Source organism: Lactuca virosa, chromosome 7 (assembly GCF_052849685.1).
Source record: "Lactuca virosa cultivar CGN04683 chromosome 7, Lactuca_virosa_CGN04683_v6, whole genome shotgun sequence".
Classification (NCBI taxonomy): Eukaryota; Viridiplantae; Streptophyta; class Magnoliopsida; order Asterales; family Asteraceae; genus Lactuca; species Lactuca virosa.
The window spans coordinates 94,459,291-94,473,772 of NC_136432.1; the positions used below are offsets into that span (position 1 = coordinate 94,459,291).

Genomic DNA, 14,482 nt, shown 5'->3' on the forward strand with positions numbered 1-14,482 from the left:
CCAGGAGGTGGCTCCTGGCACTTGTCTGTAAGACCCAGGGTTTTGGACCCCGGCTGGAAAGAAAGACCATGATACGGCTCGTGGCATAATGGCAAGACTATGGTTGGCACATAGCACCTCCTATTACATGTTAATATGTGTCACTCGTATGTTATGTATGGTATGTGGTATTTTGGGGAACTCACTAAGCTTTGTGCTTACAGTTTGTGGTTTATGGTTTCAGGTACTTCCGGTTCGAAAGGGAAGGGTTCGGCTTGATCGCAGTGCATACACCCGTGTTTTCCGCAACTTGTGATTCTGGGAATGTACCCTGATAATTGTTTTTATGTGAAATGCTTCTAAATGTTTGAATAAAGGATAAAGGAGTAATTTTGATTATATTAAAAATGAAATTTTATCCTGTGATTTTATGGACGTTACACCCCAAAAAGGATTAAGTTTAAAGAAATGCAAGAGGCTGCAAGAAAGGTTGTGGAGAGATCATTTGGTGTTCTTCAGTCTCGTTGGGAAATTGTACGAGGTCCAACAAGATCTTGGCAACTTAAAAACATAAAGGATATAATATATACATGCATTATATTTGTAAAATACCAAAAATCAAAGAAATTTAAAATTTTCAAAATAAACCATTTAACATCATTGTTTACAAAAGAGTCATTTTTTTCAAAAACATTATTTCCAAAACCAGAGTTTTCCCAAGACTCAATGACATAAAAACAGGAAGTCGTACACGATCATGCCTTTGCTTTCCCACAATCCTCAAAAGTACTCGAAACCATAAACTAAAACTGTAAGCCAAAGCTTAGTGAGTTCCCCCAAAGTACCAAACATACATTCAACATCATATATTGGGTCCACAACCTATGTCTGGAATACCCCTACAAGGTCCTCAACATCAGTCTGGATTACCCCTAAACCCACAGTATGAGTCTGGCATGTTTATCGGGCCCTCAACTCATATCTGGATTCCTCTCGAGCCTACAGTATAAGTATGGCTTACCCTCGGGGCCCACAACTTATGTTTGGATTGCTCCCAGGTTTGTTGGCTACCACACAAAGCAGTACAACCTTAACCCAACCATACTATGTCTACATAAGTAACAAATAAACATAAACACATAACCAACAAATACAGATAATCATGCAAAATTACTACTCAGGCAAATATCAGTATATCACTATCCTATATCCAGGATACATAAACTAGTGGGCTGACATTAGTGCCTTCGACCCACGACACAGTGAGGAAAACTCACCTTGCAGTCCGAACAATTTGTTGAATTGGTCTCTGCTCCGAATATCAGCTCTACCCGTCACCTATACATCAAATAGTGACCAATCTTAAACATAACTCAAAATACCATACCCTTAGTTCAACTTGGTCAAATCCTGGTCAAAGTTAGAAAATGTCAAAAGTTAAACATGGTCAAAACAACTGAGTACGCCCAACGTACTTAGCTTCTACGCCCAGCGTACACGAGTGTTGACCAAATTACGGGCTGGTTGACTTAGTACGCCCGACGTACCTGGGTTACGCCCAGCGTACCCTCCCAGCACTCAATCCTTCCATTAAGACCTTATTCCTTAAGCTCTTTTGCTCAAATTCCAGATCCAACCCTAAAATAATGTCCTTAACCATAAAGTTTCCAACTTTATGGTATTGCTTGGCTAATAAGTGCCTAACAACGAAAACCCTAACCACTTAACCCATCAAGACCTTGTAAATCATGCAAGGAAGGAAACTAACAATCAACATTACATTTTTATGCTTCTAAATGCTCCAAAACGTCTTAAAGGACAGCTTGAATGGATCTAGAGCATGCCATACACAAGAGCAACATTGATTAGGGACAAAAGCACATAATAACACCACATAAGCTAGACTTAACCAAATGAGCATCAAGTTGTGAACTTTATACCTTCCAAAGATGCAGGAGGCTGCAAAGCTTCCACATGCAAGGTTTTTCCAAGATTCTAAGTTTTTCTCTCTTCCTTCATCTTCCTCTATGAAGACCAAAACAACCAGAAATGGCTCCAGAATGCTCAAAAAGCAATTAGGGTTTGGAAGGGTTGAAGTTGGGGGCTAGAGGCTGATGAATGAAGGATGACTTGGGACTTAAGGATGCTTAAATAGGGTCCAAACCCTAAAAATTAAGGTTTTCACCCTTACCACGTACGCCGAACGTACTCCACAAAACCCATGTACGCCCAACGTATGCACCCCACTTCTAAAATTTACGAAAATGCCACTAAAGGCCAAAAGCAATGAATTCTCATACTAAGGGGTTAAAAGGTAAATACTTGAAAATCGAGATGTTACAATATTACATAATATGATCGTAGAAAATGAAGGAAATACAATTAGTAATTGGTCAAATGATGTTGATCCTTATATACGTGTGAATCGAGGACTTATCGAAGAAGTTCAATATCAAATTCAAATAAACTCTGAACTACGTGATAGTGTAATACATCATGTTCTTCGACATGATTCAATGGGGCATATTTGAGAATGTTTTATTAATATGTAATTTCACTATGTTGTATTATAATAAATAAGATGTTATCTTTTTAAAATATTTTTAAGATTTATATCTATTTTTTATTGTTTAGAATAAAAAAAATATAAAGTAACTTAATAAATTAAATTATTGAATATAAAATAAAATAAAGTATAAATCAAAAAAATAATAATATATAGTTTGTTTGTTGAAAAAAAATTAAGTGTCATTTTCAATATAAATTGTTATGTTAAATGAAAAAGAAAAAGAAAAAAAATTCAACATAAATTGTTATATTAAATTGAGAAAAAAAAAGCAAATTATATTTACACCGTTCAATGGGGATTGAACCCCTATTCAATAAACTCTACCCATAATGTATTTTTAATCCATTCAATGTCATATCACCACTTTTTTACCCATTAAACTCTTCGTACAACCCCCATTGGGGATGACCTTAGGTTCATAAAGTTATGGACATTAATAATGATTAATTTGTCCCAACTCAGTTGAGAATTTGGTACTTTGTCTATGTATATAACCAAGTTTTATAACGACATACGATATATAGGCTCTCTCTTTGATTCTATGTTGTGGATTTGTAGATGCAGTTTCCGATAAAGAAGTCATGACGTCCAGAACATAAGACCTAAGCCAAACCACAAAAACTAAGCAACCAAGCAGCCGAGGTCGCGGTGTTCATAAGCATGAACAACCCCAAACATCTTATTAATGATTGTCCCGTATAAGATGTCGTGAGAAAAACCTAAAAAAAACGATCATACGTACTGAATGTGTAAAAAAACAATAAAGACTTATTTTGCAACAAAAAAAATATTAAGGACTAAATGTGCAAAAAAAATATTAAAGTGAACTAAATTTTAAGTCATTTTTTCCGGCTTAACTGGAGTACCCAGTCATATGGACTAAATGTGTACAGTCAAACAAGTTGAAGGGGTAAATATAGACGGAAAAAAAAACTCATTGACCAAATGTATACAAATCGGAAAATATATTACCTTTTTAATTCATTATCCCCACCTCTAAATTCATTTATTTTTTTCACACTCTCAGAAAATAACATAATACCCTCTTTGAATTAAATTAAATATCAAATAAACCTTTATTACATTATTATTTTTATATTGGAAATTTATGTTTTACGACTATATTTTTGTTATTTCGAATAATATTTTTTATTACTTAAAGTAATTACTAAATTTTAGTTTTATTTAATATTTTTTTACTAATTTTTATTTATCATTCAGTTAGATCATAATGAAAAATATCGTTTTAGAAATCCTTAATGTTAATCTTTCCTATTTATAGCATTCTACTTTCTGAAAATGTCATTTATAACATTCTACATTCCTTAAATCGCTTTCATGATGAGTTTGATATTTCTTGATTCTGAAAGTCATGATGATGATTATTCGGTTTTGTATTTTATTATTTATAATTATTGAATATATATTTGTTCTCTAAACATTATGTTTCAACGAGGATGACTTAAAAGTGAATAGATTATGAGTTTATACCATTCTACTGTCTAAAAATTGATTTATATGCTGAAAAAAATAAAAAAGTATTTTTTAAATTTATCAACCGAGTATTACGCAGGTTTAAACCTAGTACACATATACATATATGTATATTATAATAAGAGAAGCATGTTTTACATAATGGGTTCGAGTAGTACACATGCATGTATGTATGCCTATATATATGGTATAAATTGATGAAATTAGTATAATTCATATAATGAAATTGTACAAAAAAAATAAACTGAAAATGATGATGTTTGAGCCTTAAAAAACCAAAAAACAAATTCTATTTATTGAGCTTTGAAAAACCAACATGTTGGCTGGTTTGCTTAATGGGCCCACAGCCCCATATTACAACCGTTACTTCTTCCCTAGTGATCGAGATTTCAAGAAACTCCGATTGAGCTAATAATAACTTTTTCGATGTGGTTCTATGAGGCATGTATAGCTATGGATGCTTGTAACTCTCCTTATTTTCAATATATGATAGATAAAATAATGAATATTGGTTACCAGTACAAAGCACCTAATTATCATGCTTTGAGGGTAAACTTATTGTTAGATGCAAATTATTGATTTATATATTAATATGTATGTAGTAGGAAAATAAAAAATACATAAAAATTCATAAAACTAGTTGAACCGGTCTAAAAGCCGGTTTTTAAAACATTGGCTTTTTGACTTTATTTCTAGAAAAAATAGGTTGGTAGGAGCCTTTTTTTAAAGGGGTAATGACTTAAAAGGGTAGTATATTTTTCGATTTGTACACACTTGATCACTGATTTTTTTTTCGTCTACATTTACCCCTTCAACTTGTTAAAGTGTACACATTCAATCATTATGACCGGTTACTCTAGGTTAGCCGGGAAAAATGACTTAATAGGGTAATATATTTCTTATTTTGTACATATTTAGTCCTTAATATTTTTGTATACATTTAGTCCTTAATATTTTTTTGCTTCAAAATCATTCATTTTTGTTTTTGTACCCATTCAGTACTTATGAATGATTTCTTTAGGTTTTTCTCACGACATTTTACGTGGGACAATCATTGATGTGTTGTTTGGGGTTGTTGATGCTTATGTTTATCGCGATCTCGACTGTTTGGTTGCGTAGGTCTTGTGGTTTGACTTAGTTTTTGTGTTCTGAACGTCATAACTGCTTCATACGATATCAGATTTTAATGATCTTTATATCCACGTGTTTGTTTTTTGAGTCTACTATAACTTTCGTTAAGATTACTCCCGTTAAAATGTAATATATTTTTACTTACGATTTTATTAAAAAAAACATTCATACATGCATTCATAAAAAACGTATAGATGTAAAGATCATAAGTAAAAATATATTACTTTTTAACTGGAGTAATATAAACAAAAGTTGTAGTAGAATAAAATACGAACGTATGGATATAAAGATCGTTAAAATTCAATATCATATGAAAAATTATGACGTTCAGAATACATGACCTAAGCAACCAAATAGTCGATATCGTGATGGACATACGCATCAAAAGCCCCAAACACATCATTAATGATTGTCTCACATAAGGTATAATGAGAAAAACCTAAAGAAATCATTCATAAGTACTGCATTAGTACAAAAACAAAAATGACGTATTTTGCAACTAAAAAAATATTAAGGACTAAATGTGTACAAAAATATTAAGGACTAAATGTATAAAAATGATAAATATATTACCCTATTAAGTCATTTTTACCGGCTAACCTGGGGTAGCCGGTCATAAGGACTAAATGTATACAGTTTAACAAGTTGAAGGGGTAAATGTCGACGGAAAAAAAAAAACTCAATAATCAAATATGTAAAAATCAAAAAATATATTAAGGTTTAAAGTCATTATCCCTTTCCTTAAAAAAGCTATTTGGAGAAAATGGGTAATAGATGTTTTTTAATTGTTTTAGGATCCTCCAACTAAACTCCCTTTAAAATTAAGTCCAATATTTTTTTTTTCTTAGTTAGTTGTGTTTTGACCTGACAATCTCGATTCTCGAAACAAAAATACAAAATCCTATAAACCTAAAAGTTTAAAAAGTTCACTACACCACTTTTAGGAAAAATGGTTATCAAATAAAACAAAGTAGCTGATATGCTTAAACACCTTCAAACTCTTCTTGATCACCTAACAGTTTCAACCTGAACAGCTTTCTTGATCAGTTCTTTTACTTTCCATTGATTTTCGACGCCTAACAGATTCAATCTGAAAAAAATCAGAACACCACATCAGTTCTTCCAATTTCAAAATTTTAATCTGACAGATTTAAACCCAGATCAGAATTCCAAATCATTTCAAATCACTACCAATTTTTCAAAGATCAAGTTACTATGAATCAAAGTTCCAAATCAATTCTCTCAGTTTCTCTTCTCTACAAAGATCAAGTTGCTACAAATTCTTCAAGATCAAGTTACAATATCTTTCAAAAACAGAATAATACAAATTCTGATGTATATATAGGTTACCCTCAAATGGCCCAGTCCACTAGTACACCCCATATCAAGTAATATTGTTTAACCTAATTAAGAGTATTTATCCATTTTGCAATTTCACTTTTATTTTATTTCTCATATCACACAAATATCCCATGGAAGTAGAGTATAGGATTACACATCAAGGAATGGTCACAAAAAAAGTTTGTATTTATTCTAATATAAACAAAACTCAACAAGTAGTAGCATGAGGATGAGATAACTCGTTCATTTATTAAGGTAGGTTGGGTCAAGGGATTTAAGCTTGCAAATTGATATAAATGTACAAATAAATAATGGTAATGCATGACAAAAAGAATGTTTAAAGTATATACATACACGCATCTCGGTATAACCGTCGCCTCTGTAAGTATTCCGCTCCTTAAATGACACTTTGTAGTCTGCCGGACGAGATTTTCTCCATCCTCTTAAGTCTATGACATTGTGTGATACAAGGATCTATCATTATTTGCAGCTTAGTTTCAACTCACAAGCATCAGTTGAAAGAGGAACTTACCTTTATGTGGAATGGTATCACCAACTAACATATTCAACCAATCAGGGGTGGTTGACTTGAAGAAATCACGACGACAAAGATAGTAGGCTCCTGTAGTGAGCTCAAATTCAGATAAATCTCCTCCAATTACTTCTTCCTCTTTCTTGTAATTTTTGTAGTATTCTGGCTCTACTTCGCCGTCATCAATGTACACAAGACTGGCACCACACTGGTTTACAATTAATCCATTCCCACCAATGATGGACACATTGACGTCATCACCAGTGTCTAATATGTTTCCAATTGGCCAATAGCTTACCCATACAACATCTTCACCAACCTCGGGTTGGCAATAGACCACAGGGTTGTACATCCAAGTAAGGCCCTTGGTTGTATTGCAGATTTTGATGAACAAAGGCCACATATCTTCATCCTCACTTGATCGTCTGTATAAGGTGGTAACCTCTAATCCTTGGATCCGGCATTTCTTAGGGCAAGAAGGCACATGGAAGGATAAGAACGATGAAAATGACATATACTTGGATGTTGTCGTTATCCCTGGCAGATATGTGCTCGTTATACCATATTCATTCAACACCTGTTCATACAAATTGCAGAAATATCAAATTATTCATCAACAATATATATATATATATATATATATATATATATATATATATATATATAGAGAGAGAGAGAGAGAGAGAGAGAGAGAGAGAGGCACCTTAATATGGCACCCACCGCAACTCACGATATCATCACCCACCAGGTTCACCTTGCGATCTTGATATGCTTTGATCCATTTCATATGTCCCGAATCTGCTTCATCAAGTCTTTCTAACGGCACCGATTTGAAAAGGCCTTGAACTTCACACAAGATTTTACAAGCAAAATATTCAAATTTCCGCAATCTGAACCGAGCTGATTCAAATGTTATTTTCTCCAGTGAAGGACTGAATTCTACATACAACTCTTGTAGCATACTTGGGAGACATAGGAGGGACTTTATGTTAGGACAATCACTCACATCATTACATCAAGTACCCGAAGCATTTTAAGATTAGTATAATTGGTCGGGAGCATTAACGGATTACTGCCAAAATTCATGTCATTGAAAAAGGATGGCGGCTGTTTTTCTAAAAACAATGGATCATCATCATGGCTTCTATCACAGTTGCAGTCATTGAGAAACAGAACCTTTAACGAGTCTGGAAAGGAGACCAACAACGGTTGTGGCATTCCTCCACCAGTATGTAGAGCTTTTAGCATTTGCAGTGGATTTGCGTAGTACTTATTATTCGATGCAACCTTCCCAGGATGATTACACCTTCCAAAGTCCAATAGAGAAAGACACTCAAGGCCTTTTATGGTTTCACAAACATAAGTCAGACTAAGTTTGGTGCAGTCCGAGAGAATCAAAGTCTCAAGATTACGAAGTCGAGAAAGATGGTGGATGCTCACCAGTCTGTACGAACCTTGAAGATTTAGGATTTTCAGCGAATTAAGAACCTATTACAAGAATACCAAGATTAATTTATCACCATACATTCACACAAAAAGACTCCAAATTTTGAGAAGCTAAAGGTCGAGTGAAAAAGAGGACATAAAATTCCTACCATGGGTGGTTCAAACTTTTTCAAGTTTGAATAAGTCATATCTATAGCCACCAAGCAGGTGCTCATCAATAAGCCGGAGGGCATTGTTTTTAGTTGACATCCATGCCAGCGCAACCATCTTAATTCTGGAAATTTCTTGTAGGACCCCGTGAATTCCACTAATACGAGATGGAGCAATTTAAGTTTCTCCATCTTTGCAAGCGAAGCTGTTTTAACGGATGATGGCTGCAAGTTTATCATTAATTATTATATACGTCATGTATGGCATAAAATGAACTGAAAATTAGAGGAAAAATATCAAGAGTACCACACACAAATTCAAGTTTTTGGCTTACATATGATCTTATCTCTTGGCTGAGCTTAATCATGTCAAGTGCTAGACCTTCAATTGTTTTTGAACCCTAAAGGGAAAGATAAAATGAGAGTAGGCAAGTTAACATAGGAGGTTGTGAAAGAGAGTAAGTTTAAAGATAAACATAACTACACAAGAAGCATCTTACCTCTCCTTTTCTCAACAAATGATAAGATTTATCATTTTGTGAGACTATACTACATTTTGCAGGATCTTTGTTCTCTTTAAGGACTATGTTTCTTGCCATCTCTTGAAGCAGTTGATGCATCATCAGTTTTTTACCTGGCGAGATGGTAACAAGGCTTCTGTTAATGAGGGTCATGATCCCAGCCTTTGCAAGCCAGTCATGCTCCATAATCTTTACCACATAATCCTCATATTCACCAACAAAGAAAAAAGCAATATGCAGAAACAACTCCTTGTTACTGCCACGTGGCAAGGAGTCAAAGCTCCTTTGTAAGATACCTTGGATTCTATCATCAAGATCTCCTTTCAATGAATTTATTGAATTCAATGTACTTCTCCAAACCTCTATCATGCTATTTTTTTCCCATGGCTCTTCAGTGTCAGATGATAGAGAAGAACCTAATACTTTAAGAGCTAGTGGGTTTCCACCACAATACTCTGCTAACTGTTTTGCGAGCTCCATAAAACCTTCCCTAGGAAATTTGGATCCAAATGCATGGCAACTTAAAAGCTATAATGATTCATCATCATTCAACAATTCGGATTTTTGCACCTCGCACCTCCAAGATATGGACCTGAACCATGCACGTATATCTAGAAGCCTGGTTGTTATTATGGTCTTGCTTTGTGTATGAAAAGCCCTTGTTCCAAGTAAAACGCCTAATTCATCATGTTCATCAATGTCATCAAGAACAATAAGCAGTACCCTTTTCACTTGTAAGGCCTCCTCAATCTTCCTTGTACCCTCAGATACACTAGATATACTTGCATTGTTTCCCCCTAGAATGTCTGTGAGAAGTTGTTTCTGAAGCCCAAGCAAACCATGAGCCTGTTTAGAGTGCTTTCCGATCTCTTCAAGGTAACTGCTGCTTCCAAATTTTTGCTTGTTTGAGTTATAAATGAATTGGGTCAGTGTCGTCGTGCCACTACCTCCCATGCCACAAATTGCTAGAACATTATCATCAGATTGCTCGTTTTCCAACCAAGAGTTGATAGCTATAGCTCGAGATTCTATTCCAATTAGATGAGATGGAATACTAACTAGTTTCAAATCTAGTTCAGAGTCGATTGTGCCAACAATTTCTGCAATAAAGTCTGTTTCAGATCTGCGACAATCACTACAAGAAAAGTCCTTATTAGTGACTAATTTTTAGTGACGACCTAAAATTTGGTCATTGAAAGCATCTGTGACAACCCGAAACTTTATCCGTTTCCGTTAATAAAATTCCAAATTCGTTAACTCTTCCGTCAAACTTCTTGGTTTTGAAAATAATCTAGTTATATATAATTAAATTATTTGCAAGTCGGAACCAAAAATCACGCGGAAACCCGAATATCTCGAAAAATCAATCATTTCCGGTCTAAGTGAGGTTACGGCCGTATACCCGTTTACGGTCAGCAAGGGGTGGACCCCCACCACCGACCACAAAACCCCTATAAATACGAGACCTCCACCTTCATTTGAACATTTATGGCCAAAAACTCTCTCCTTCTCTCTCTAAAAACCTTGACCGTAAACACCTAAAAACACCGGGAAAGCATCGAGAAACACCGTTTGGAGTCACTTCGGGACGTCTGGAGCACTTATCTCTTCGAAAACAGCACCATTGTTCTTGAGTTTACGGTCCAAGCCTTCAAAGACCGTAAACCCTGTTCTTGAGTTTACGGCCGTAAACTCACCAAACCTTCAGAAACTGTAAACTATCAGTCGACCGTAAACCCTTGTTCATGGCCGTAAACACCTTTTAGGTGGTGCTTTTGGCTGAAAACCTATTTTCTTCGATTCGATCAAGTCCCGGTAACATTCCTCAACCGAATACAAGTGTTCCTCTAACACTTTATCTAACGAAATCACTAATTTAGATACATACATGTATTTATTTGATAATAGGATTTCGTTAAGTGTCACGTGCAACAACTCGAGGATCTTCATTTCAGTCAACGCTTTCACACAACAACTGTGAGTTCATACCCCTACATTTTCCGCTTTTTTAATGTTTTCAGGGGGGGGGGGAATACAAGCCAAACTCAAAGTATTTTATTAAGTTTTAAACGTATTAATGCAGTCCAACGATTTCCACGTTTAATAACATATTCAGATATTTTATCTCTTTTTGTAATATGTTGAACATAAGGGAAACTTCTAATGGGGAAATCCAACTTCATATATTTCAGAAAGGTTTTTACAAAGCATTTTCCATATCAACTCTAATAAACTATAATGGGTATAGTTTGGGATAACCCTCTAGGCAGTCTCTACTTAATCAGATTTCATAAATGAATATATATAAACTATGGCAGATTTAGTTTATGTTATATGTTTTCTCACAAGTATAAAGTACATTTATTCAAGGATAATTATTGTTTTATATTGTTTCTCGCTAGTAAACTAGATTATACAGAATTGTGAGGCTCTACTTCAATATTGTACCTTAGGTGTATAGTGATAAATCCTTTTAGTATAACCAGAGTCTCCTGGAGGGAGAGCGTGAGATTTGTGAATAGATCTATTCGGGACTGACAATCCCACACCTGAACTGCTAGCTACAGTTAGGCGGGCACGCCTGGGGTGAACAAATGTCATTTAGCTTAACGCCTGAAGAACGTTATAAAGGTCTCTCGGTCATATCAAGTATGGTTATACGACTCGCAAATAAGTATAAACTAATTTTGTTTACGGACTCTACTCTTCATTTGTTTTATTTTGAGCAATAAAACTACTTTTATATATACAGATAGCATTCAGGGATTTCTAAACTGGTCTCTCTACCTCTAGGACGGATAACATGTTTTCTAAAAGCTGATGGTTTATCTTCTACTAATAGATACTCTTTCAACTCTACCTTTCATAAGAAAATATAGGATTTTCTTGAGGAATACTTTTCAAAAGAATCAAAGAACATTTTTCTCTAAAAACTAAATGCTTATGAACTCACCAGCTTTATGATGATATTCTTTCAAAACTGCTTGTATTCTCAGGAAATTAGTAGACAGGTACTTCCAGGAGTTCGGAGAAGTCGAAGCGTTAGAGTCGCACCTTTCTATTTTACTTTTGATATGAACAAAACTATGTATTAAACAATGTAAACCTTTTTCACACATGTATTCAATGTCTGGTTGTGTTTACTATGCTTGTTATGATACAATTGTTGTGATACTACGCATGACGTCCTCCACCCCGGAACGATTCCGCCATCACGGTTTCGGGGTGTGACAGATTGGTATCAGAGCCCTTGTTTATAGCGAACTAAGTATACCGAACCTTACATGGTATACAACTATAAATATTAAGGGGCCTAAGTGCTCTAAAATAAAAAGTATACTTTCGAAAATACAAGTATTTTTATAAAAGTATATAAGTATACCCGAGTATCAGAATCTGTGCCGTAAGTAGAGCAAAACAAAAGTATTTGGATGTTGGACATTGCGGTTAAACCTGGGAAATTATGTAATCATGTCTAGGGTTAATATAGCCTGATCAACTATATTCATTCAAGACATGACCAACATGTGCTTGGGAGTAACTATGGTGTTGCAACAAGCCTAAAACTTACCTAGATACTAGAAGAGTTCTAGAACCGAACATAAGGATTAAAATACTGTAGGAGTATTTAAGGGTGTTATAACGACCGAACCGGACTTTTACCCAGGAGAATCAATCATGTAACTATAATACATTAGAAGTATTATAGATTCGATGCCTATTAACTATTCCTTTACCCTCGCCTCGCGTAGATAGCATGGCTGGATTCCATCTTCCTGGCGACCCGTACTTTCCTAACCAAGGAGATGATGGATGGATCGAACCAGAGCCAGAAGGAAACCATGGAATCCCTTTTGACGATGGCATCGCCGAACCATTTACTGAAGAGACTGACTCGGAACCAGAAGTCGAGAACTTACCCCCAGTGGCCCCAATACCAAATCCCAACCCTCAGCTTGTACTCGAAGGCCCAACGCCCATGTGGGTCGGAAGCATGTATAGGTGGAGTCACGAGCAAGGCCAACCCCGCCCGTATAATGGGGATCGCCGCTTCTACAATGTGGACGGAGGAGGCTCCGCAGATAGAGCCCTTCCAATCATAGTCCGCCGAGTGGCCCGCAATGTCGAAATGAACGTGGCGGCCATTCAACGAACTGTGGAACTCGAGGCAGACTCGGATGCCAACACAAACCATATTCGCAGTCTCGAGGTTGCTTATGGGAGGATTTTAAGAGACAGCGAAGCCCAGCAGCGAGAGCTAGCTGCAACTAGAGCTGAAGTCGTAGAGCTCCGAGCACGCCAATCAGTATACGAGAGTCGCCTGCTTGAAATGGAGCGCCAATTGACTAACCTAAGGTTCCGCCAGAGAAGTGCCCGTCGCCAGTAGGAAATATTCTACTTGTCTTTCCTTTTTGTCTAAAGAATAGCTTTCCTATTTATGTTCCAAGTAGCTCCTTCCTCTGTAGACATTCTTGCCTTGCAAGTACCGATTTGCTAGTTCTTTATGTTGTCAAATTGTTCCTCTGTTGGTATGTGGTAGACCTACTCCTAGGTCAAAATTTTTTCAAACTCTGTGTAATCTTGATATCGACAATGGTGGCAACTATCATATTCCAGTTAAAGATTTTCATTGTCAAAAGTGTACCTTAGATTGATAGCATGAAAAGTAAGCAACTTTATCAAGGTCCCATCACTGTTTTGTCCTCAAAACGTGAATCATAAGATGTACTTAGACGATTATTCCTTTCCCCATCAATTTCGTATCAGCTTCGATATCCTAATCGACACGAATTGGTTAAGCCTCAAATCGTGCAGATATCCTTTGCTTCGAGGAAGCGATTCGTCCCTTCAACGAAATCCTCACTGGTCTTAGTGATAAGATTTTTCGAACCTTCGTATCATTTCCTGCGTCAAGCCTAGGAGCATCTGCGGAAGGAATGCTATGCATTCCTGGCTCATGTTGACAATGAGACGCAAGAAGTTAAAACCTCGAGAGCATCTTCGAAGTCTGCAACTTTCCCGATGTCTTCCCCAAAGACATTCCATGGATTTCTTCCGAGTGCCAAGTTGAATCCCGTATCGACTTGATCCTCGGGACTACCCTTATAGCCAAATCTCCATATCGTCAAGAGCCGACAAAAATGTGAGAGTTACTCAGCCAGTCCGATGAGCTGAGCAACCAGGAGTTCGTAAACTTATTGTATGTGAACTTTGTGTGCTCAAATCTTTTCTATCATAGCTAAGACCACATCATGGGGATGTGGGTCGAATCACTGAGAGTCCGATAGCAAAACGGGAAATCTCAACGCATAGATAAACA

The 14,482-nt window shown here is 36.0% G+C and overlaps 1 pseudogene across 1 annotated transcript; it reads right to left on the reverse strand.

The window, feature by feature from the left end:
• Positions 1-7,011: 7,011 nt before the first annotated feature.
• On the reverse strand, positions 7,012-10,909 carry LOC145126940 (disease resistance protein RPV1-like; annotated as a pseudogene). Its single transcript, XR_013716427.1, has 6 exons — positions 10,860-10,909; positions 9,142-10,297; positions 8,977-9,042; positions 8,642-8,866; positions 7,750-8,534; positions 7,012-7,623 (listed from the first exon to the last, which is right to left on the reverse strand). The product of XR_013716427.1 is annotated as a disease resistance protein RPV1-like (transcript).
• Between the last annotated feature and the right edge of the window lie 3,573 nt (positions 10,910-14,482).